The sequence below is a fragment of the Photinus pyralis genome, unplaced genomic scaffold (genome assembly GCF_008802855.1).
Source record: "Photinus pyralis isolate 1611_PpyrPB1 unplaced genomic scaffold, Ppyr1.3 Ppyr1.4_LG6, whole genome shotgun sequence".
Taxonomy (NCBI): domain Eukaryota; kingdom Metazoa; phylum Arthropoda; class Insecta; order Coleoptera; family Lampyridae; genus Photinus; species Photinus pyralis.
Genome location: NW_022170663.1, coordinates 16,728,756 through 16,754,838, shown reverse-complemented (window position 1 = coordinate 16,754,838; position 26,083 = coordinate 16,728,756). Strand labels below are relative to the sequence as shown.

At 35.1% G+C, this 26,083-nt stretch overlaps 1 protein-coding gene across 5 annotated transcripts in view; it reads right to left on the bottom strand.

Moving 5' to 3' along the window:
* LOC116174298 (frizzled-2) overlaps positions 1 to 26,083 on the bottom strand; it is a 164,973-nt gene that overhangs the window by 21,057 nt on the left and 117,833 nt on the right. For all 5 annotated transcript variants that reach the window (XM_031492192.1, XM_031492194.1, XM_031492191.1 and 2 more), the window contains one exon: positions 15,935 to 15,976. The gene's annotated coding sequence lies outside the window, so the exon portion shown is untranslated. The remainder of the gene's footprint in view (positions 1 to 15,934; positions 15,977 to 26,083) is intronic.

Genomic DNA, 26,083 nt, shown 5'->3' with positions numbered 1-26,083 from the left:
ATGAAAAATAAGAATATTTTTTTCAAAAAATGCCAAAAAATCAAAAACTACCAGATATACGCATTGAGGATGTTAATAGAAGTGGCTCCCAAATTTAAATCTACATTCATTTTTGGCATCAGAAATAGTAGTTGCAATTTGAAACACATTTTGACATTTTTCGATTGGAAACTTTTTCAAGACTTTCAACTTTACTCAAAAAATTTCTGAAGACTTTAAGGATTCGATTATAACAAATCTTTAACGGTTAAGAAATATGAATTTTTGAAGGTAGTTTTGCTTCTTCAAATTTTTAGAGAAAAATTGATAAGATGACAAATAGGACTTAATTGCTTGAATTCAAAATAAAATAGCGCATTTAGAAAAAAACAGAAAGGGTATGTTTTTATTACAAAAACCAAAAACTTCCGGTATTTCAAGTTTCATATTTTTTTAAAATTGTAAATGGCACCGTCTAAACAAATTATAGCTTTGGATAGCCCAATCCACTGATACCAAAAGACCACATATTGCATAAGAAAATTTCAGAGAATAAATATTTTTTTTTGGTGGCATAACCGGAACTTGGACTCGCTGGTGTTTTTTGGTATCAGTGGAAATGTTCTAGTTTCGGCTATCCGGAGCTACAATTTATTTATGGGGGCGCCATTTAAATTTGAAACAAATATGACATTTATGGCGGAGGTCAATAAACAACCTTTTTTTTTCGATAAAGTGCCTAAAAAAATTATGTGCAACTGGAAGAAATCTTAGCTGGTGCCTCAATTCAAAACCGTCGGCCGGCGGCGCGATTTAGTTTCTCTAAAAAAATCCGAAAAGCGGTTAGAATTTGAGGAAGAAAGGCTATATAACACCGAAATCGTTAAATTTAAGGGTATAATAATATACATTATATAAAAAATAAGTACCTACTCTTCAAGTACGTTTCAAACTCGGGTTCAAATATGCAATAAAACTCTTTCAAAATATAAAATAAAACATGCAGATCCGTATTTTAAAAAATTAAGCTGATGATGGGCCCAAAAAATCGAAACGACGCGACGGTATTAAAACCTAATCATACCAGCTTGTAGGGGAAGATAAGTTACAATCAGGAAGTCATTTGCTTTAAAGAATCTCTTCAAAAATACTCATAAAAAAATATAAAAGGTATAAGCGAATTTAAGTTTTTTCGGTTTTCTTCAAAGATATTCGGAACTCCGCTATCGAAGCAGCGCATTAAAGTTTATTTCACCTCATTGCACAAAAAAAATAAAAAGACATGTAATTAAAATGGCATGGAAGTAAGCACAATTGAAAATGTTTTTTTAAGGTAAGAAGAGCTGCCCTAGATATTTAGAAAAATCAAAAAAATAAACTTTTGTGTATTTCAACGACGCCGACGGTCCTAATGTATTGATTGTGCTTAATTATGTTCACTTAGCCCCATTTTCGAAATATTTTTAAAACCAAAAAGACACAAACATTTAGCATCAATTGCATATTGATCACAATATACAAAAATTGATTCATTTTGGGCTAATGGGGGCTAAGTGAACAGACCCAATCAAAAGGGCCATCACTTCCACGAGAACGCCAAGCATCTGCAATCATTTCGAGCCCTAGGATTCTAAAAAATTGCGTTAATGCGCCAATTGCATCAGCATCGTCCAAAGTTACACGTTGGATCAAAGTTCCTTAAAATTAAATACGACGCTCGATGATATTTTGGTATGAGATCATTGCTTTACGAAGTAATCGCGCATTTAGGGTGAACGGTACCGATTTAAAATAGCAACATTGCATTATACTTTCTCTTTCAATATTGCTCGGTACTCGGCCCTTCAGCATAGCAGATTTTAAAAAGGGTATCATAAACACAGATACCGTATACTTCTTTTGCGTTACACAATAGATGGGTTTACGATAAATTTATATTTTCGCGAAAATACCTAAGTATATACGGAACACAATGGGCTTCAGACCGAGTCGATGTCCTCGAAATGTCAAGCTCGAGGTATAAAATTGGAAATTGACTGTCCCACCGAGTGAAATATAACTTCCAAATTTTTCAATATTTCGACGTTTACACAGGATATGAGAGTAAATAAACGGTCCGGATTAATACAGAAATAATGAGCGACAAAAAACTTACATCTGTTCAAGAAAAACACAAACAATTTATCAAACAAAACGCCAAAAAGGACGGAAAAAGTTGATTTGCTCTGGACGCGTCGAAATATTTACATGAAATGTAATACTAAAATATTAAGATTGATAAATCGTATAGTTTGGCATTTCTCCTCTCACATGTTGTCTATTTTTGAACTGTTTTATTTATAAATATTCGCTAACGTTTCCGGCTCCTAAAACACCTTTTTCCCCGTTCGGTGCGGTCTGCCGCATTGTGCGGAGGAGAATTTTTGGTGCACCTGCAATAACACAAAGAAATGGTTAAAGCAACGGGACAACTGTCAAGGGACGAGATACAGATCGGAGGCGTTCATTTGACGGCTTTTAAGTTTTGAGCAATCCGGATTAGGAGGAAAGTGGCGGTATTCAATCTCGCAATAAATAATTCATTCCATGCCTGCGTGGAGACAAGGAACTATGTAAATTTGCTAAGGAATTGCGATATTTGAACATCTTAAGAGTAAACGGTGGTGGATGCAGGCTTTCGTGCGGAATGATTTAAATTTTAGTATCTGGTCGCGGAGAAATCCAACAGAGACAAAATCCTCGGGCCCTGCGGGATGCGGGTTAGAACATTACGTTTATTTATTAAAGCGACAATGATAAACGATGCCACCTTTCTTAACCGCGTACGAGGCTGCGCTTTTTCAACGCAACGCATAAAAGGGGACGCAATTAAATAGATGAAAAACTCACAAGAAGTTTTACAAAGTGAGAGAAATGATCATACAAAATTTAACGTACCTCGCGCGCCTCATTAAAAATTTCAAACCGAGTCGAGTGCAATAAATTCGTTTTTATTTACAATATGAACAACAATGAAGAGTACAAGAAAAGCTTCCTCGAGTTTTATAACTGTCCTGCGACCTTAACTTCGAGAAGAAGAAGAAGACATTTTTGGACATCATAAATATTCCGAGCGAGGTAGTCCCAATGTCGTAAATTAAAGGGAATTTACGACAGTCGAACTTATTTTTAGGGCACGTTACGTTACATTCCGACTTTCCTTTTGCCACGTTTCGAAAGGCCTGTTATAATAATCGACAATAATTTATCACGTTTTTAAGTGATTGAAGTTAATTAAGTAGAGGTGTAAAGTAGCACTTAAATTGATGGGTCTTAATAATTTGGTAATAGCGCGTTTAAAGTACCTACCAATTTAAGTATTATTACGAGAGGTCGAGGAGAGCAAACAATATAATGTATGTAATCACGTCCATCTTATATGATTTATAATGTGCATGGTAGGATGGGGTCGACTTTTAAGTACAGTACTCCATTCAATTTTTGAGTGTGAGGTCAGCCATTTCGAAAGCAGCATCTAACCAGCTTGAGATACACAAATTTGCCAATAAACGTCGAAACACAAGGGTTTATCCACTACTTTACAGAATTTCGCAATTCTAATTACATCCTTAAGTTCTAAAATTTTGTTATTTCTAGTAACGGTTTATGCACAATCGATCGTAATAGATTACTGAAAATCTTCCAAAATAGTCGAAGGCCATTTGAAGCGATTTCACCCTCGGTGTTAACCTTGCTTATAGAATAAAGACGTAAGAGGATTAACAAGTGACCCATGATAAGTTTTTTCTTCCCCCGCGCGAATTTCATGATCCCTTTTCATAAGAAAAAAAATACTTTTATTATACCTGTATCGTAATCCTTGAAAAAGCAACTAATACGCGTGAGAAAAAATGGCGGTTATCGTAAGTAGATGAAACCTTTGTAGACCAGTAGGTATCTTAGAAATGGTGCAAGCATTTTATGTTGAATACGGTTACCTTAATCTTCCTATATAAATTATGTAAGGTTTTCCTGCGAATTTTACCAGAGGCTAGATTTTCCTTGCGATTTCGTACGCTCGATATTGACGGAATGTATGATAACTGAAACCCAGCGTAAAGAATGTAAAAAAGTCACTTCAAGCATGTATCGATTGCTACGCGAAATAGCAGAGTGCGACATCAACCAAGAAAGAAGTTTAAAAAAAAAAAACTATAATCCGATCGGATCCAATTGTGAATCTAAAACATCGGGGGAGGTACATAACAAAAATTTCCTCAAAATCCCACGAGCAATAAAATTTTATATACAGGCTATATATAGTATGTATAGAATATAGTATACATCTCGGTAAATAACGACTGTGTACAACATTTTTCTATATAAAGGTTGTTTATTATTTTACTTTGCATAATAAAGCAGCTTTCAGTTTTATTTCAGAAAACAAATGACTAACGAAAAACAACTGAATTTTTTTAAATAGCAATGTACCTTTGTAAGATGGCGTAAATAAGAGATTTTTTTAATCTCTTTTTGATCATGTAGCATGTTTGCACCCTTATGCAAGAAAATGTTTCAAAAAAAAATTAAAAACTCTTTATACACATGAAGTAATTACATCAATAACATTAATCTAGATATCCTACATCAAAATAAAACAAATGTAAATGAACGTATACGTTTTTTTAAATAAACCCTGAAGATAACACGAAATTAGCACTAAAATGATATTCATCACAATAAATGTTCAAAATACCATTCACTGCAAAGCAGTGGCCTAACCCAGTGTTTCCCAACAGGTAGGGGACCATGACGTATTTCTTGGGGGCCACAAACGAAAGACAGAATATTGGTAGGCCACGGAAACTTTTCAGGGGGTCACGAAAATTCACTTCTGCAATATCTTACTGAGATATTAAAATTAAATAAATTTACCAAAAATGGTCAATACAAAAATTATACCACAATAACCCATTATCCTTGTTTGTGTTATTTCAGTGTACCTTGCCTAGAAAGCAATAAATTGTAATCACAACTTTAATTGTTTATAAATGGCAAATGCAGAATGCAATTGATAGAAACGATACCGGATAGTTTGCTATTTTTTTCTAACACGTCTAACACCCCTGTACCGCCTACCACGATTAGTTTTTCTACAACTTTCAAAGACGCATTTTTTAAAAACAATTCAACGTCAAAACAAAATGAAAATGGTTTCTTGATAACTAAAAAATAACTCAAATTAATTTTGATCTAATCTCAAATGTTAAAATATTGAATTAATGGCCTACATTCTATACATTTTTGTGCAGTCAGAGAAAGACATAAATTAGTCTAAAAACACGTATAAAGCTACTAAAATTTCCAAAATTTCTCGGGGTATAATCCTCCCTCTCCAGGGAGGTTTCCATACCCCCGGATCTAACGCGGAGGGGGGCCACAGAGATAAATAACATTCACAAGTAGGCCACCAGTAAAAAAAGGTTGAGAAACACTGGCCTAACCTATCACAAAAAAATTAATTTTTTGTATAAGGGTGCGCTAACATGTTACGTCATTGAAGAGAGAAGAAAATCTATCCAATCAATCAATTATTTTACGGTAAAACATATTACGGGAAATAATAACTTTTATATACAGTCGATATTTGCGGAAACATATACTATATTCCATACATACTAGGCACCCTGAACAATATAAAGATTATTCTTGAAAAAACTAGGAACCTCGATATATTAAGAATCTACTTCAAACTCGGAACTGTCCTTTACTACAGAGGAATTTTTCTGTAAGAATTTTCTAATGATCGTCTGAGAAAAGGCCTTCAAAACGCTCCCAATATCGTTCTTGAAACGTTATCCGAAATTAATGCTATTAAGCCTCCTTGGGAGATTCAGAAATATTCTAAAACCTCTCCCACAACCGTTTTCGAAGAAATCCTGTTGAAAAATCTCTTGAGATTTTTTTTTAAATCTCACTAGTAGGAAGAATGTGCCTTCGAACTCTTCTCAAGCAGCGTAACCGAAAATGAATTGACAATCACATTTTCAAGCTTTTGTTATAACCTAAAATCCCAGTCTAGAATCGATTGAGCAGGAATCTTTTTAGAAAACCCCTTCCGCTAGTCCAAAAATGCATGAACCATTTTTTGCACCTACTGTGCCTCAATTATGCTCACGAATTGTGTCTTTGTGGTTTTAAAATATTTTTCAAATTCAAAAAAGAGCCAATGAAGACGTGGCACCCCCAAAAAATTAAACTCATTTTTATATTTACACAACGGTAAGTATTGCATAGAAATTTTCAGTGTTTTAGGTTGAGCCATAATTCGCTAGACTTGCACTATGCATTCAAATTGTCTTGGAGCTTTAGCACCCCCTCAATTTGTAAGCTAGCCACGACAATGTTTGTCAGAACACTATGAGGGTTATTTTCTGAATTTTGAATTTTCTTGCCTTCTTTATTGCAAAAAAAAAACGCGTGTAAAGCGGAACTTGGAAAGGGGCAGAGCGGTGTAATCCTAGGGGGTAATTGGATTTGATCAATTTTCAATAGGCTTCTTGCATGTTGTATATAATGTAGATCAACTGTGCAAAGTTTGAGCTATGATATTAGCACCCCTATGCATATAAATACGCTATTTGTTACTAATTAATATTTAAACATAATATTATATAGTAGGTAAGTGATAACGGGTGCGTACTTACTCTATACCAACATATTCATTAACTGTGAATATACAGGCTGTTTGAAGCAAACCGTTACCTAAAAGTATTCAGATTCCCATTAATAATTTAAACCTGAAAGTTTGCATTTCGACATAGTTTTTCATGATCTATCGAAAGAAAATATTATCAATTTATCATATCGTTTCACTTCCGGTTTTACAGATACCAATTCTCTTATTTTAAATAGAACACCCTGTGTTTTATTGCATCTTGGAAATCTACATGAAAAGCTACCTCGTTTGATACCACATTTTCCTATACGGATTTGATGCTACATGAGAATGATTTCAATTTTGATCGCCCTTCTACAGGGTGTTTTAAAACTAAAGGTCAATGTTTTAGCGCATTTTTGCAAATTTATTTGTAAAAATGTAGCTTTAATCTCACTTTTGGCTGGCTGGCTGGCGGCAAATGCGGGCCCGTAGAAGAACGCTTGTAAAAAGACAAGAAATGTACATGTACCTACCGGGGCCGTGTAATTAACCACTTTAGGGATGGGGCTACATAATGTCGGCGACATTTGGGCGCCATCTCCGAGCGCGTTACACTAACGTGGTGATTTTTCAGTTTTTCCATTCTTCTTCTAGCAGCTCGAGTTATGCCCGAAAAGTTGAGTATATTTTGTGGAGGGTTTTTAGCGAAATCCACCAAATGCGAATTGTGGTGAACATATGGTGTGTTTACATGCCCCAACACTTAAAAGTCCAGTGGTGTTATACCTGGAGATGTAGGACGCCAACGTCACGGACCTCTGAGCCCAATCCACCTGTCTTCAAAAGAGTTCGTCAGAGACATATAAGCATCTTGGGCGTCCCGTCAAGTTGTAATCAGTAACCTTTCCCCAGGAAATGTTTCCAAAAATGGTAGAAGGCCGATCAAAATTTAAATCATTCTCCTGTAGCAAGAAGGCTGTATTGTTGATTTTGGAAGACTGTTTGAAATTCAAGTCAATGGAGTCATAGGTACCGGGCTCAACAGAAAAGAATCAAAAATTTTGAAAAATCTTGGATAATGAAAACGTTTTATGCTAGGTATAGGGAAATCAGAGATGCGGTACCAAACGACGTAGACTTGCAGGTAGATGTCGGAAATCAATAAAATACAGGGTGTTCTATTTAAAATAAGAAATTTTCTATCCACGTCCGGTAAAAGTGAACGTGAAACGATTATGATTCCGCTTTCATTCGATAGATCATGATCATATGTCGATATGCAAATTTTCAGATTTAAATTATTAATGAGGGCGTGAAAACCTGTGGGTAACAATTTACGTGAAACAGCCTGTATACATATATTACTAGAACAAAGTTAATGTAGTTGAATATTTGGGGAAATGGGAAAATAAGTGAAACGATCCGCGGATCGCCTTTACGGAGCAATTCACAATCTGCACATGGGAGCGCTGATCATTATTTGAAGGGTGGGCCAGGGGAGGCCAAACAGCATCTTAAATGCCTCTTTCCTAACCCAAATATGCTAAAAAAAATCAAGTCAATTTAACCATAAAAGCACAATCGAAGTACCTACTATACGATACTGTCATTTCAGTACGACAAAGTTTCATTTGGGGGGGGGGGGGCTAAGAGTTCAGTTAGCACTCGTTTGACTTTTAAAAATATTTCGAAATCCAAAAAGGTACCAACCGTGAGCATAAATGCACAATAAAGTACAATTAAAGCACAGTAGAGAGTAAAAAATTGGTTCATTTTTGGACTGATTGTGGTTTCCAGAAACCTCAGGTTGTCAGAAATTATTCCTACAACTCCTACAAGACTTTTTAGAAACAATTTTATGACCTTGTAACATCTTAGGGCTTTCCATTGTAGTCTTTTTTTGTTGAAAGGAGTGGAAAGTGTCATTTTCCAATTTGTGGTAAAACTATTAATTTTAAACGAAAATTTTTGAAGTAAAAGTTGCAGGGGAAAAATGAACAACTTTTGCATATACACTTTTATAACATAACCTCAAGTTTTCCGTGAAAAGGACTTTCGATGGGAGAATTTGAAGTGGGAATAAGAGATTGGAGAAGAAATTGTAAAGAACCTGAGAAGAATGTAAAATGAGCACGAGATCAGCTTAAAATAACCAGTTGAGGATAGCTTTTAAACCTTGAGGTTTATGAGGAAATTGAGAGAAGCTTGAGGGAAATATAAAGGGTAAAGGTGGGGCATGGAAAGGAATATGTGCGAACCTATTGAGGGTAATGTAAAGGCTTAGGGGGAACGGGACGAACTCGATTTGTGATATCTTTTATACCCAGCTTTATACATAAATGGATATTCAAACAATGGGATATTGTTTTAAACGAGCATTATATCATATGTAATTTATACTCATCCATCAATCATACAAAGCGATGCCTATTTAATTTATCTTTGATTAATTCACGAAGTTCATAGATTGGAAAACAATGCTTAATTAAATTACTTAATTTACCGTATTTCATTAAAACGGTTTTATTTAATCTCCGCTTGGCTTTTGTACAAAACCTTGCGATGTCATAACAGCAAACCAGAAGCTTAAAATTTCATGGTCGCTAAGCAAATACACGGAATTTGCATAAATACAAAAAGGCTTTCAACTTCTGAATTAAGATGGCGAAGATAAAAATTTCCCAAATATTCATAAATTACTGTGTGAAAAAGTAACCGAGGCGCATTGTTAATTTCGGCGCCTCGATCTTATTCAAAGGCACGTCAATGATAAAGTGGGTGATTCTGCAGAAATGTCCGAAACACAAACACGAATGACTACACATTTTTTAACAAGAGATGGATTCGAAAGGAGTTTTCGTTATAATAAAGACGTCGCAAACGAGCTGGACCAGGAGAAGGTGAGCAGGTGCAGCGCTCAGAAATTCTCAATTATCGTCATTGCATGTAGGTATATTTAATATTCCTCCGTAGACTTAGATATAATTTATGGATGATAGCCCATCTGCTAAAAACGATCCATCACAAAATAAACAGCACACCTACGGAAAGGTTTCGTGTATCTTTCTATCTGTCATCTCCAGCCATGTTTCTTTGTGGCGAGCGGAGACAAAGAAGCTGCGCCCACGACTGGAACGACATTTTTGTTGACCCCCCTTCATATTACTATTTATTCAAATACGTTTCTGGTTCTTGTTCTTGTTTAATCAGTATCACGCCGAGCTGAAAGAAGGTACGAATATTCTTCTCCTGGCGAATTAATGCGCCAAGAGATACAAACGCCAACCAAACGAGTTCTAAAATTACACAAATACAGTTGGGCGTCTTGTCGAGAATAATGTTTATGCCCTTCGATGGTAGACGAGATAGTGAACTTAGCAACGGGGGCGCAACGTGACTCGACCTAGGAGACATTACCGACTCCAACGCGATAACAATACTTTGTTATTACAAAACCCCCATTAATTAGGCCATTTCTTTTGATTAAAATTTAGATCGCGAGCACTAAAACGCTACTCAACATCGTGTAAACAAAGAAGTAAAAATGTTTACATTAAACAAATTCATGTAGCCAACATTTAATTAATTTTAGATCCTTACTAAAGATACACGCCAGCAGGACGCTGGCAAAAAGAGCAATCGATTTTGAAAAATGTTCACCTTGATGAGTGTAAAAAAAAGGATGGATGAAAGCGTGAGTGCGGAGCTGTAAAAGTATCGTGTATCGCGAAATGCAATATCCCATTCAACTACCCCGTCACGCAAAACACGCTGCATTTAAAGCAAGGTGGTTTTTCATAAAACTTTACACTCAATGAATGGACTTATAACACCAACGGTCTTGGGATTATTCGAATGGCTCGAAATTCTTGAGATGCTGCAGTCGTTTTTAATACGGGAAACGTTTAATACTGATTGTACAGCTCAATAATTGAGAAAGTAGAATATTTTTCAATAGATTACTCATCTACTATTATCTGCGCAATTAGTGCATTTATACGCTACCCCGAACATCCATCAAGTTAAAATATGTAGTGACCAATTTTAAATAGTGTTAGTGTTGTGCTAAATTGTGCTGATCCCATTTTAATTTTCGCTGATGTGGAAAATCAGTTTTCCTTCAATTGAAACGCAGGGGACAATTTGACACTCAGCCCCCGATCACAAGATGTCTTCTGGATTGAGGGTCATTAACCGTTTGCTGTCTTAAACTTTTTTTGAAATTATTGTAAACTCCCGGTAAAATTTTAAAGATAACGGAACGTTGGGGAGGGAGGCACAGCACGCCAGAAACACGCTTGCAAAATTCTGTGAATGGGCACAAAACAAGATTGCTCTTGATCCTCAAGTTTTTTTTTATTGCTATTGCATAAAGTATACCTTCTAATATGGGGTCCTGCCCACCATCACTACATTCCATATAATTTCTGAGGGTAACCTCCATACAACAATGTTAAGGAGGTACCCATAGCGCACTTTAAGTCTATATTTATTTTAATGTATTGTAACAAAAAAAATCTTGTCAATTTGAATGTATTATTTCTTTCTTTCGGTTTTTTGTGCTTTGGAAAATAAACTTTCTTTCTTTCTTTCAATTTCACCACAAAATTGTGTTAGTGATGAGGCTACTTTTTGGTTGAATGAGTACGTCAACTATTAAAATTGCCGGATTTGGTGTGCATCGATAGGTACACCAGATATTTTACTTAAACACTAATGGTATAAAATTATCATTCTAATAAAGCCGATACCAGGGCCACTACTATTATTTTTATGTGTTTTAGTTCATTTTAAAGTTCTACACCTGTTTTATAATGAAATGGACTGTAATTCTAAATTTTTTGCACTTACCCTTTGGATGTAGTTTCTCCGCACAAAGGGATAAGGAAAAGGGACAAGATCACAGAATGGCGTTAGGGTAAATGCAAGATTGAATTATCATGAAACTACCAGTTCGTTACTCGCTTTTTTTTTACTAATTCCACTGAGCGAGTTTTAGTTGCTTTTTACACGTATCAACAATTTAAAATTGTATGAGTAAGCGGAAAACGACTTATTCGCGCGACGGACTAAATGCGAGTGCAGTTATCTACTCGACCCTGGCAGATTAGAATTCTATGGGCAAAATAAATGTCATTATTATATTATGCTTTGAAAACCCAACAAGACCTCTAAAAAACACCCTTTACGGTAAGGATATCTGAATCACCCGTTTCTCCCACCAGGTAAAAACGTGGAGGATCGTAATGATCGCTTCGAATTTCAAAACGCGAATCTTAAGGATTGTATTGTCACCTTGAATACCAAAACGCGAATCCCTACAAGTTTTTCAAACCGATTCCTCTCTTCTAATTAATTTTGAAAGCCCTCAATGCCCGATTATCACCCAAAATAGCGATGTCTAAATTGTTCAGTAGTTAGTGTCTTTTGTACTACCAATCCCGAACGGCTGTTAAAGATTCCACTCAATTCAAAACTAGTTCGTTCAGCAAGTTCCACGGTTCTACAAGTTTATCTCATGACAAGCTAAGAAATTTAATACTCTTTTCTCCATTAAAAGAGATTTGAGTGCAGAATCTACCGAGTATCGTAATACCACTTTCAAAAATGCATAATCCAATATGTAGTTTCCATATTTGTAAAAAAACGTAGGGGATGAGAATCAAGTTGCATAGGAAACATGCAAGTATAAACCTTGCACATGAAAGGGCAAGTGCCAATTGTCCCCCATTACACCACTGATCTAATTGAAAATTAGACCTTTGGATGTCAGTTTTTCTACATTTTTAATTAATTATTCGGCGCCCCTTGCGTTATAGGGCAGCAACAATTTGAGTATGGAAAGTTGGAACGTAAAATGGTCAATTCAAATTAAAAAGATAAATGTAATCCGTCCTAACCCCTAAAGGCATAACTTGGCCTTAAGGTATCTTTGGGTTGTTTGCCGTTACAAAGAAATCGATTTCTGATATTGAGACAGAATTTGTCAAAAAATTAATTCTTTAATCTGCCCTACCTTAGTATCCTATAATGACCGCAAAAGTCATTCACCCCAACCTCTAATGGAACAACTTTATCTTGAAGGTGTTAATTTTTGCTTTGCTTGCGCTTATATTAAAATTTTGTTTTTGACACTGAAACAGAATGTAGACACTAATAAGACTATAAGTATAATCCATTTCAACCTACATATAATAAAACCACTTTTCCTTGAAGATGTCAAAGCTTTAAATTAAAATTGGCATTTCTCGAGGGGCAACTGTGGAATTCTGGTATACAACCTCTGATGGAATTATTTTGAAATTCTTGGAAGGCTCATGGAATTCTTGTAGAATTCATGAAATTATTTTGGAATTCATTTGAAGTCTTTTACAAGCTATAGTTCAGATTGTGGCGTACTTTATATTGATTTTTATATAATTGCCTGAAATTCATTAAACGTTTTTTTTGCGCGATCGGTCATTTCTGACTATTTACCATGGGTGTTTCCATGACAGTAGGTAGAATTTACCAGTTGCTATGATTACGACGACGTCAAAATTACTTACCGATCTAAAAACAGAACAGCAAAAATACTTACCGACGCCTTTTTAAAAATCAACAGTCTTACATTACATTTAATCTTTAATTATTGTTAGGTACATTAAACGTACAATTTGTGCTGTTGTTTCCTACAGCAAGACGCTCATAAAGTCATAAAGGAAGTTCAAAGCTAGTAAACTACATCAGACACATGCACATTTTTATGAAATTATTAACTTCAATTTTGACAAATAAACTGGTTACCTAGTGATATACACCATACCACTTCGATCATTTCGATTTATTCTGCTCGTTAATTTCTTAGTGCATATTTATATTGGTTGCATAAATTTAATTTCGATCGCGCAAAAAATGTTATAAGCACGTCGAACGTTAAGGGTTACCGTTCTCAGACAATAATTGGAGTCGTCGCTTCGCTCCTCCTCCAAACAATTGTCTTCGAACGGTAAAAATCCCTTACCGTTCTCCATACTTAATATACTATAAAGTGACAATTTCTTATCGCTCGGTATGACTGTATGTTTTGCACTCATCCGTCACAAGACGCTGCGTCAAGAGCCGATTCAGGTATCTATTTAATCCGTGACGAGACGCTATGCAGAATGGTGACCTTTTTTTAAAGCGCATTTGAAAGGAAATATCGTATTGAAATCGTCGATGTTTTTCTGAAATTGACCAATATATTGAGTCAAATGATGCCATAAATATTTAAATACACAAAAATGGTTTGCTGATTTATGCTCAGTTGCGATATAGAAATATGTAACACTCACCGTACGAATACTACAGTACTTCGGCGAGCAATTTTTTTTATCAAAGTAGGTCTCATCAAAAACGATGCAGTTTTCAATTTTTCTTGGAGGAAACCTTCTCAAAAGGGATGACCGTACCATTTGTAACATAAAGAAAAACACCAATTCCAGCGATATCTATAAGTCAGTTATCTTTAAGAATTTGCAGCGGCTGCTTATTTGATGCAATCATAATATCCTTAAATGGGACAGATTTGTATTGCATGTAATTATGATAAGTGGATCCCTACAAAGGAATTTGGTTATTTTTTCATTAGATCAGGAAAATTAGAAACGTGTCCACGAGATTGAGATTGGATTTTCTTTATTTATAGGAAACATATCAATGTTTTAAATAAAAAAAATATAACGGAGAATGGATTTCGATCGAATTTAGTGTGTCAATATATTCAATTATTTATTTTGGAATTCGTATTTATTTGTCTGCAGTGAAACCAAAGCTTGCAGTTTTGATTTTCAGATTTAAAAAGGAGATAAAAGGCTTCCGGAAGGTAAGGGGTATTTAAATTCTGTAAGAAGTTGGCCGTGGGTAAAATTAATTGTTTTACAATTTTTTACCAGTGCCGTAGAGGATCAATTTTCTTTAGTAGGAACGAGGATTAATCATAGTAATGTAACTAACTGTTACAAGATCTATTACAAAAAAAAACGAAGATTTGATTGGTTGGTTATTATTATAAATCTATACACAAACAGATAAGACTCGAAATATTCCTGTAGAGGATATAACAGGTGAGTATGTACAAAAATTTTACGTTTGGGAACTACGACCTTAAATTTCCCACAATTTGTATTTCAGGTGTTTTCGATTTTGTTGGCAAATTTCTGCCACAAGCGGTAGCACACCCCTAACCAGGAGAGCAAAATATTTTGAACTTAAAGAAATATTGTATTAGAAACTACTGGACACAGATTCTAAAAATTCTAGAAAAGTTGTAACTGTTATTCTTATATGGCCAACAAAATTGCCGGATATGTCTAAATATGGTTGCGGTCCAATCCGTGAGGGAATCCGTGAATCCAAGACTCGCCCACCCATAACATATGTTGGATTGAGTGATTTTTCCCTGCAAAGCTATAATTTTTTAGGTAGCACATACTTAATAAAGGATCGGTACCATTTTAACGATTTACAAAAATGTTCCTGATTGCTTTTCAAAAATGATTTTAGGGGACATTACGATAGTCGTGCAAACGTTCAGTGAAAAACAGGTGGAATTTTTTTTAATATTATTAATTTTTCCATAATAGCTTTACTATTTTAACCTCCCATATACAATTCAGAATTCCCCTTCAGTGCTACCAGTACCGCAGAAAATAATTGGCGAAACCAACGCACCATAAAACGGTCTTTCGGGAACTTAAAAAAGTAAAGATCCAATCTAAATTACGTCGCTATAGCCCTGGGGCAAATTAAAACAATTCACAATATTACCATAGCAAAAATGTTAATTAGACGTTAGTAATTAACGGTAGAAAAAAAATTCATTTCAATTGTATTATATAAACACACACACACAGTTTGTTACGTGTAGATCAATGTCCGTAACCCAATTTCAATTTGGAATTTATACATGTATCGGCGGCGTCCTTTCATCTCGATCTCATTATTTTTTTACCTCCGTCAACATTTATTAACTATCATGCAGAACAGTTTATCAGTTTCTAACGATCGATTTTTTTTAACAACAAAACAGTTACACGTAAGTCTTTTGTTGCCGTCACTAAACGAAATGTGCATTACTTACCAAGCGCGTTGAAAGATGCGCTTAATTAATTAGCCAATTTATGTGCACATTTAAATAACTTAACATGAGTACGTCACGGTAATTAATTTTTTAATCAGAGTCCATTAGCAAATGCCCGGCGTTAAGATCCTTTCTATTGTTTAACAGATATTTGCCAACTATGGTCGTAATGTAAAAAAAATGCATTTCTTTGCATTAATTAAGAGACTTACCATGGTTAAACATTGCTTCTGGTGAAACTGAAGTGGTTCAATCTGCAACAAAAATGAGTTTTAATTTAAATTGGAAACAGTTCTGACACAAAATGGAGGGTGTGAAATTATCTTTTGCGAAACAGTAAAAGTGTGCTAAAAATTGTTTCGATCTGAAAAATAGGCATTGTTTATAGCTGTAAAAATATACACTTCCACTAAAAATGTAATCTTTATTTATTTAACACAATAATTTTGTGATTTATTTGGCCAGCTGTTCAGTGTTAGCGTTGGTCGTGTATGTTTTGTTTCCTATTTGGCTGACTAAACATACAAGAAAGACACAACAGAAAGGTGTGCAAAATTAAAACAGAAATTTTTATTTGTGTTATTGGCGTCGAGATTTTAATCTGGTACAACTGTTCGTTACACTTTATTTACAGAGGCGCGATGTTGATTAGTCAAGATGTTGAGAGATTTTTTATAATTAAATGTGGAAACAATCTTGATTGTTGTCTCAAGTTTACAGCGTAGATCTGGGACCTGTGGTATAGTGGATGCGAAAGGATAGACGGATGGACGAGTAGAAAGCAGGGTGTTATATTTTCACGATTTTTTAAATTTTCTTTCTATATCTTTTGTAAACAGAAGATGCAATTTCAAATGCGAACTGTCAAAACTAATAATCTTACGTAAAGCCAGAGGGCATGCATTAGCAAACTACAAAAAACTAAACAAAACAGAATTCAAATATCTTATTTTACAATCTACCAGCGAGCGGCGCACCGAAAAGTTCAGGGGTAGAAAATGGAATATGGCCCCTGAAAAAAAACACCCTCTAGATTCTCACTATCATTCACATGACCAATGATGTAAGCCCTTCAGTGTAACATACATTCCAAATTTGAACTAAGTATCTCAGATATAAATTTAAAAAAATTATTAAATTATAACGCCCTGTAGATCGATAACGAACCGTTTCCGGGCCTATGTTGATATGAACTTTTAGTCATAAAATAAGCAAAAGAATTAGCCCCATCCGTATATGAACATAACCCCTGTATAAAATTCGAATTTCAGAAAAAAAAATTTATGTACAAATTGGTCCAAAACAGCGGAGATTCCATTTGAATTGGCGTTTTTTAATGGAAATTCAAAATAGACTGCTCAGACACGTGGCGAAATTAATGAAAAATGTTTCTTAAAATGGTTTTATGAGTCAATATTTGTGGTTCCAAATGAACCTCAATTCGAAAATACAAGCTGCTCGAGTTTCACGAAGGTGTCATTTGTTTTGAGTTTTCCATTAGAGATCTCGAAAAGTTGCAATTTAAATTGAAAGTTCGACAGAAAAAATGTTTGTGGGTACAACAGTCCTAAATTTGAAACACAAATTGCTTGATTTTTGGCATTTTTCAGGGAACGTCTCAAAAATCTCGCTGCATTACCTACCACTGATATATCTACAGTAAAACAACATAAATTCTTTATAAAAAATTGCGCATGAGTAAAATTATCCATCAATTTTCAAATTAAATACAAAACGTATTATTAATTCACGAGCGAGTTTATGATTTTAGACTTTCTGTATGTCCGTCTGTGCACACAACTCACTAACGGTTGCGAATTTTTCAATTCTGTTTATTAATATTGTGTTTACATGATTAAACAATTGTTTAAACAATCAAGAAACTAACTTGAGTACAACTTAGTCTTTAATTCGCCCTTAATGTTCCAAATGTGCCAAAAGGACTGTGGACTTTCTGTCCGTCCGTCCGTGTGCGTGGTAACGCGAACGGTTTTGAATTATCCAATACTGTTTTCAGTAATATATAGACAATGGTCAAGGGACTAACTGAATTAATTTTGATCATTTGGACTTTCTGTTCGTGCGCCTGTGTTTGTTGATCGTTGTCTATATTGGTTTGAAACAGTTCATTTAGAATAGTTTCAACCTAGTAACTTCACTGTCAAAATTACGCGAATACCGGGGCGGATATACTCTAATTTTGTGATTATTAGTGCTAAATTAGAGGCGCACGAATTCCAAATTCGGACCAATTTATTGACGACTAATACTTGGAAAACAATCGGACCAAAACTGTAGAAGAATGTAGGGAAAAACCTCGGGAAAAGCTAAAAAAATCACCACGTTCGTAAACCACGCTCGGGGATGGCGCCCAGATGTCGCTGACTCCACATAATGTACCCTCGTCAGTAAAGTTGTTAATCACATGGCCCCGATACACGTACACTCCTCGTCCTTCTACGGGCCCTCATTTTCTGCCAGTCAGCCAGCCGATCAAAGTGAGATGAAAAGCTATACCTTTTTACAAATACATGTGCAGAAAATGCGTTAAAAATGACCATGAGACAGCGAGCACAGAGTGGATTCGGACATACGCATGCAAACTGACTTGACATTTTTATTCGATTTTATTCGAAATAGGAAGAAATACGCTGTAGCCGGTCGTGCGAGTGCCGTGGTTTTTCCTAAGGTTTATTCGCATTTATATACGTGATGAAACTGTACCCTGATTAAGCTATCCAAAACGTTTTCGGGGGTTTCCTTTTATTCCCTTCAATTTCACGAACATATTTATCCACACTATTAACACAATTCATTTCCATTTTCCATAGCTTCCTCAGGAATTTTTCTGAAGGCTAATCAGAATCTCCTCTTATTTCCTCATCGTTTTCTGCGAAATTCTGCATCCCCAAAATGTCCTACAGATTTTCCGTTCATTTTCAGAATTGCATTAACATAAATTGCTCCATTTCTACACACGTAATTGTTCGACTTTTGAATGGACTATAATCTTTGACGTTAAGTATCTTTCTAATTTCTAAACTTGAAGTATAAAAAATAATCAATCCACTTACCCCAAATGTGTTGGACCGTCGGACTTTCTTCTGTGAAGGTGGTGTAAGAAGGGATATAACAATTAGGAAAAAGTAAGGAATTGTTGTTGATTGATTATTGTCGAGACCAAGGGGAAGTTTAATGTGGTTATTGCACAAAACACGATTCGAAACAAATTCTGTATTGTAACTAACCAAAATGAAATTTATTGAAAAATGTACGTCGCGTTCGAACAATACTTTTCTATCGAATGACCAATGTCACTCCTTATACATGGCCATGACTTCGTAATCTGATTTAATATTAATAAATTTTATACAAATAAATAAATATACGACAGTAATAGGTAGTATTCGAGGCTCTTACTTTCTCAGTTTCGTTTTGACCATTTCGCAACCATTTTTCGTCACACATTTTTTTTTTATTCCCCAAAATCTCCCCCAAAATTTCCTCAAAGCTTAAATTTGCCCAATTTTTAACGGAAAAAGTAACAATAGGCTTAATTCATTACTTTCCTGATCTTCTTCCACCTTCCTTAAAGTATCCATTTTGTTCACCAAAATTTCTTCTTTATTTCTCCAGAATTCCTTCTTCTTAAGATGTACAGCACAGATTTTAGTACAGGAATTTTACCTCAAGAAAAGCAGTCACCAGGGCAGTCACCTTAAGAAAATGATAATTCATAAAATCTGACGATTGGTATTGGTTCCCAAAATTTCTCGTTAATATTGAAACCATTACATTATTATGAATAATATTTTACTTTATTGCAAAACAAAAATTCTCTATTTAGCTGCCTGCGTCGTATTCTTGATTAAGTATTGCAGTAATGTATTGGAGTACTTATTAAAGTCGGTTTTCGCAGATTGGATTTTCTAAATGTTTGGATTTTGCCTCGGGGATTTGAGCTGCCCTTAATCAGGAAATGGCGGAAATTATGAAATGCTTCATTTCAGTTATTGAGAACAAAAAATTTTACAAATGATGGGGTAGAGGTAATTTTAAGGAGTGGAAGCGGATGTGAAAATTTTTGGAATCCCTTAAATTCACGATGATCATTCGTAAATTCAAGAATTTTTACGGGTTGCGCATATGCCTTCTAATTTAAATTCATCTGTTCCCTAAATGCGTACGTCGAAAGTAGCTCAAGAGTCTCATTTATCACTTTAAAAAATGACAGAATTCTTTTATTGCCCGCCGCACACGGAAACGATAGTAGAAAAGTAGAAAACAACTTCGATGCCAAATAGGTAGGCAATATCAGTAAAAATATGGTTATAATAATTTTTAATTTGGTTGCGAAAAAACTAATGAATAATCATTGAGGTTAATTAGGCGTAGTGCTACCAGAAACCCATAGCACTTAATTTATCTTTATTAGTGCAAATTAATTTTATTAATTTCTCGTATTTGGTAACGAGGCGGTGTGGCGTTGAAAGCTGATTTTGAAAAAAAATTCGGATTACAATTTGTGAAAACGCATAAATTAATTAATGTCGTGTACAAGATTTTTTAGCATCCAACTATGGGATAAGCTTCAATTTAGATTTAAGTAACGATAAATTAAAACGCTTCCAGCAAGTGGCCATAACTCATCTTAAGTATGTTAAATTCATTTTTGATTAAGTGAGTAGACTGTGCGCTATTGTCGAGTGCAAGTTTTCGGCACTACGTAACGATTCCCCATAGCCTCGGATTTCTTAAAGTGAAACTAGGCTCACCCACATAAATAATAACAGAATGGAATATAAATTAACTCGTTTATTAGATCAGATTATTCGCGGCCTTTAAAGTGACATTCATTTTACAAGGCGCTGGCTGACTTTTCAGAAAAACAGCCTCGGCTGACTCGTACTCCAACAATTAATTTTTTCGTAAGTGGCGCACGCTTTGTAAATCAGCGAGGCGCTGATTACTTTAAAAACTTACGGCCTGTGAAAGATAAACATTAATCCCCTAATGGGTTAATCGTGAGTTAAGTGCACGTTCCACAGCCTTAAACCCCTTCTGGCCGATCACTTGGATTGGTTTTTGAAAGCGTGTTATTATAAGATGAAATTTTTCGTTGCCTTGGGACTACACCGCCATTTCCCATGAGGTGCCTAAATAATTCGCATCATGTCGGATTAAAAAATCAAAACGACGCGGATCGTTTAACGGCGTAAACCAGGCGTGAATGGTGAAAATTAAAGCGCTATATTTAACATTAAAAATTGGCATTGCTTTCTCGTATATGCGTTTAGCACATGTTATAGGACGGTCGAATTTCTGAACATTTTACAATAAAAGTTGACGATTAAAAAGGAATGCGGAAATCGGAAGCGAGCATTTATAATCGTAATAATAAACACGAGAGAATATTTTGTAAACAAATGCTTCTCTACATTAATTCTAAATGTTATGGTATGACAGAAAAAATGTGGCTCTAGCGGTCATGTTAATTATTTCCGTGCTTTCAATTGGAAAACTCAAAATTACAGCGAGCAGTCTCCAAAACATACAATGTGTGTGCTTGGTTTGGTCGATGAATATGTAAAATGTTAATATGTGAATGAAACACTGCCTTATCTAAACTATGTAGTTGAATTTAATGAATAATTAAACTTTATATGCGCTCAGGCTGTAATAGTATAACAATACAATACAAGGAAAGGTAATCTTGAATGATAAAAAAACGTCTTATTTCCATATCGGGTTTACTAAAAACCAGGAACGTCTACGTCGTTCAAATTACACCCATCTTCCGAATGCAACTAAATAAAGTCAGACTATTATTAGTGTTTAGGGGATTTTTTTTCTTTCGAAAAATTCCCCTAAAAATCGTTTTGCCCGTCTGTCCGTCTGCTCCTCGTCGCACTCAAGAAGGAGAAGATCTCGGAAAAGATACAGCGAGGTGAAACCTCTAATCAGGTTCATACTGCGTGATGATTATCTTAATTACGGAGTAATTCTTATGACATTTCGCTGGTAGGGTCAGAAGTGCAAATGCGAATATCTTGAGAACGTATGTCTTCAATTTGAAATTTCAGTGTTTTTATGAAATATGTATTATATAATATTATGAAAGCCATAATGCCATCCAATTGGTTATGCTAAATGTGTAATAATGATACCGTCGAAGATTAAAGCATTAAAAATATCATACAATATACTGTTTACAATCCTGGACAGCATCTTCTAGGGCAGTGTTTTTCAACCTTTTTGAATATGCGACCCCTTTGCAAGGTGAAAAATTCTGGCAACCTCCTGGCACCTGAATAAAATTATGGCAATTACAAGGATACGTACCTATAGATATAATTTTCATGACTTTGTCACCTATATGGATCGAAAATTACGTAGGTACCTATAGTTCATTTTAACCGGGGAGCACAGTTTTACCTTCTGATTTAAATGACGTGCTTAATGAGGTGATCAAAATTTCGGGAATTTTATATATCCTACATTAGTTTGTACTTCCAATGTTCAAATTCCAAAAATCGTAAGTTGCTATCCGCACGTACATACAGCAACACGATCTTACCATGAAATCATTCTAACAGCTAAGGATGAAATTAAAGGATTCCTTGGAAAACTGAGAAATGGTCAACTTCTTTGGAAAAATATACATAGAGGGTGTGCCAACGAATCTATTAGACAAGCCATAATTTCTAGAGTATTAGGTGTATCAAAATGAGATTTGGTACCGGTAAATGATACGTTAAGAAGAGAGTTTTCACATATTTTTCTCTGTCCATTCACTTCTGGTTTCACCAGAAATGGTCCAGGCTTTGAATTTTTAAATGGAACATCCTGTATATTTTTACATTTTTGGATTTCTGAGACAATTCTGAATCAGAATGTGACCTTTTCAAAATGTCAATTCAACATCTCCTATAAAACAAAAACATTTACTTACTGCAAATCGTATGCGATTTTTCATATCTTGTTTATTAACGGGTTATCCACGAACTAAATAGCATACTAATGGACTAGTAGATTTGGTTTCCTATACCTTTTTGTTACACCCTTTCAGGAACGAAATGGTAACGAACTTGCATTTTGAAAATAAATTACTGGTGATTTCTGACACACTTAAAATAGAAGCTGTTCTATTCGACCGAATTCTTCCACTTGATTTTGATTATAATACAGTAACTATTTACAAATTTGAAATTTATTCATTTATTATTCTTCTAATAATACTAGGCCATGTACAGTGATATTTATTATTTATTAAAAAGTAGATATAGGGATTTATGTGTATTGATTTCCCTATGTCTACTTTTTAAACACAAAATCTCTTCTGAAGGACGCCTAATTTTATGCATCCAAAATAACTTCTGGATGTTATATATTAATTAATTAATTAATTTCAGGGCCGGATTAATGCATAATCAGACTAAGCACGTGCTTAGGGCACCAGCCAAAAAATAATGAGAAATTGAGAAAAAGAGAAAAAAGAATCTGAATTAATTTTAATTTTTTTTACAAAATCTTAAATAAATAATTTATTAACGAAATATCACTGTTGATTTAAACAAGTTTACCCAAAATCGTCCTGAAACCTTCACTTTCTGTCAGGAAATTTTAATTTCCATGACAGAGGCAGAGCAGACTACGTTTCCTGCCGCTTGTCACTTTACTGGCCGCACCGTCACTTTACCGGCCGCATTCTGTGACATTGCTAAACGTCTATAATGACTCCTGTCATGACTGGCAGATTGTGACATTAATCAAAAGTTCTATATGAAAATTGAAATTTGATAATAAAATACGATTTCGGCGAGGGGTCTTCCACTGCCGGAAATAGTGTACAAATTTGTTGGAAATAGATTGGAAATGTAAGGAAATATGGAAATAGGCTGGAAATAAACGGAAATAGACAGAAATATTGGAAATTGTTGGAAATAAGTGGAAATTGCAATCGTTTAATCTCGGGTTCTCGTTCGCGTATTAACGGAAAACCACGTTTACTTGCTCGTTTACTTTGTTAATTTTAGTTTGAAAACGTTTGACGTTAAGGCCCCCCTTCACGTGCAGTTCTTATCTTCGCTCCCGGATTGAATTCCGGGCGCGCGCTCCCGATGTGTGAGATGCGTTGCATCTACACGTTCGCGCTTGATTTTTAATTTATTTCAGTTTTATTCTGTTCCTCAGTCTGGTAGTGCAACAGTGCTGTTAAAGAATGAGTTTGAAGAAGAGGACAGCAATTGGTTTTTTGTTGCTGGTGGACGACGAAAGGGAAGTAAGAAGAAAGAGAAAAAAGTATTGGTCGAAACCGTGGTATTTGAGAAGAAATGAATCCACACACATCGATTTGTTAAAGGAGATAAATCAAACAAACCCTGAAACCCGGGAAACATAGCACTACTGATAACACCAAGGTTAATGAAACTTCGCCGGAAGCTTCTCAATTGCACAAAATTCTTTTCGACGAAACTGAATGTAAGGCGCATGTTACTAAAGTAATACACAGTTATGTTAGAAAAGTATGTGCAAAGATATAGACGCGGTGAGAGATAAGGGAATAATCGAGGGAATAATAGAAAAAATGACCGAAAAAGAGATCATTATTAAGGTTTTTAGAAACAATACAGACAAAGAAAATAAGTTTACTTCTTCTCCAACTTCAGGAGAAGTTAATTGTATTGCTTCGGCTGCCATTACATGTTTCATGTGTGGCAATATTGTTAAAGTTTATTCGTCACAAAAATTAAATAAATGGATTTTGTCTAATTTTCATGCACACTTTAAGAGACATGTTATATCGAACCCAGAGGAGCCTAAAAATAAAAGGCACAAAACTCGAGATAAAATTGGTACCGGTACTTCGTTAAAAAACCACACAATTGAAAATTTTTTTAGTAAACCGAGTCACAAACCTACTAGTTTACAAACAGGTACCGTATTTAGTATAGGCACAAAACAGAAACAATCTACAGCAATGCTTACCATGCCATCTACGTCATCGTCCATATTCCAGACGGAAAGTTGTACAAATGAAGTTGAAGATATTTGTGAATCGAATGCAGAGAAGACAGATTCCTGTGATAAAACGATTGAATTGTTCTGTGAGGAACTTACGCAAACCTCAAAGAAAACTAAAATATAAATTTTTTTTTTTAAATAAAAGCGACTATAGTTTCGGCGTACTGCCATCATCAGGCGACTAGAAGTGTATCACAATATAGCAAATTTGAAAACATTAAGAGCTAGTACTTACTGTGAAATTTAACAGGAAAACGGTAAGTTACAAACGTTGAAGACGAATAAGACGAACATGTTGTTTTTTAATTATTAACTGGCCGAAGCCAAGTGAAAAAACCTGAAGGGTGGTTAAAACAAGGTTAGGACAACCTTTCCGTTCCCTGGTGTAAATGATGTTAAATTGTATTATCGTTTTGTCTAAATAAAAAAATAATTCACCTGCATAAATATTAAAGGGAAATTAAAAAATGCAGTGGAAATTCCACGGTACCATGCCCTCCCTAAATAACGCGCGCTCTTAACCATTAATGCAATAATTTATTAATTATAAGCACATGTGCCCCGAATATTAGGTAGTTCTTGAACATTTTCAAATTTAGGAAATGGATTTAATAACTGCCTATATTCGGCGCGCGTTGTCCCTCTATTTGACCAATGAAACCAATGAAATTGCATTATTGGGCCTGATCGTCCAGCGACTGTAGAGTATGCTTAAATGCAACCGGTAACATGACTTTTCCGAAATACGGGCCTCGCACTTACGACTTTTCCCAAAATTAAAGTTTTTATAAACAGTCTCGGGAACACTGAAGCAATTAAATCGTCAGGAGGCATAGAAACCAAAAAGGAGAGGATGTCGAGACCATTGGGCATGGCGCGCTCCGCACTAAACTTTAAGGCCAATTCACACTATCGTTGCGATCACGGTCCGGCAATAATATACGATTATTTCTATTTAAGGAAAAATATTTTTTCTGTACGCCTTTTTAGGGCACCCTGTATACCTACAAAACATGCACAATCCAAAAGCAAAATCGACGGGCCCGAGCATATTTACGAACAACCCTCCATTTCATTTTTATTGAATTTATGTTATAATTAGTGGATGCATCATAAAAAATGAGGTCCCAAAAATTCTCATTGCTTCGGGCCTTTCAGGGCATTAATCCAGCTCTGATTAATTTGAATATTGCTGCTTTGACATCACAGAAAATAAATCTCTTACGCTCCTTAAACTGTTACCGGCACTATACCAATTGACAATATCAACGTTTTCTTCAGTTGAATACATTGCACACGAACGAATATAAAAATACAGAAGCCAAAGCAACAATATT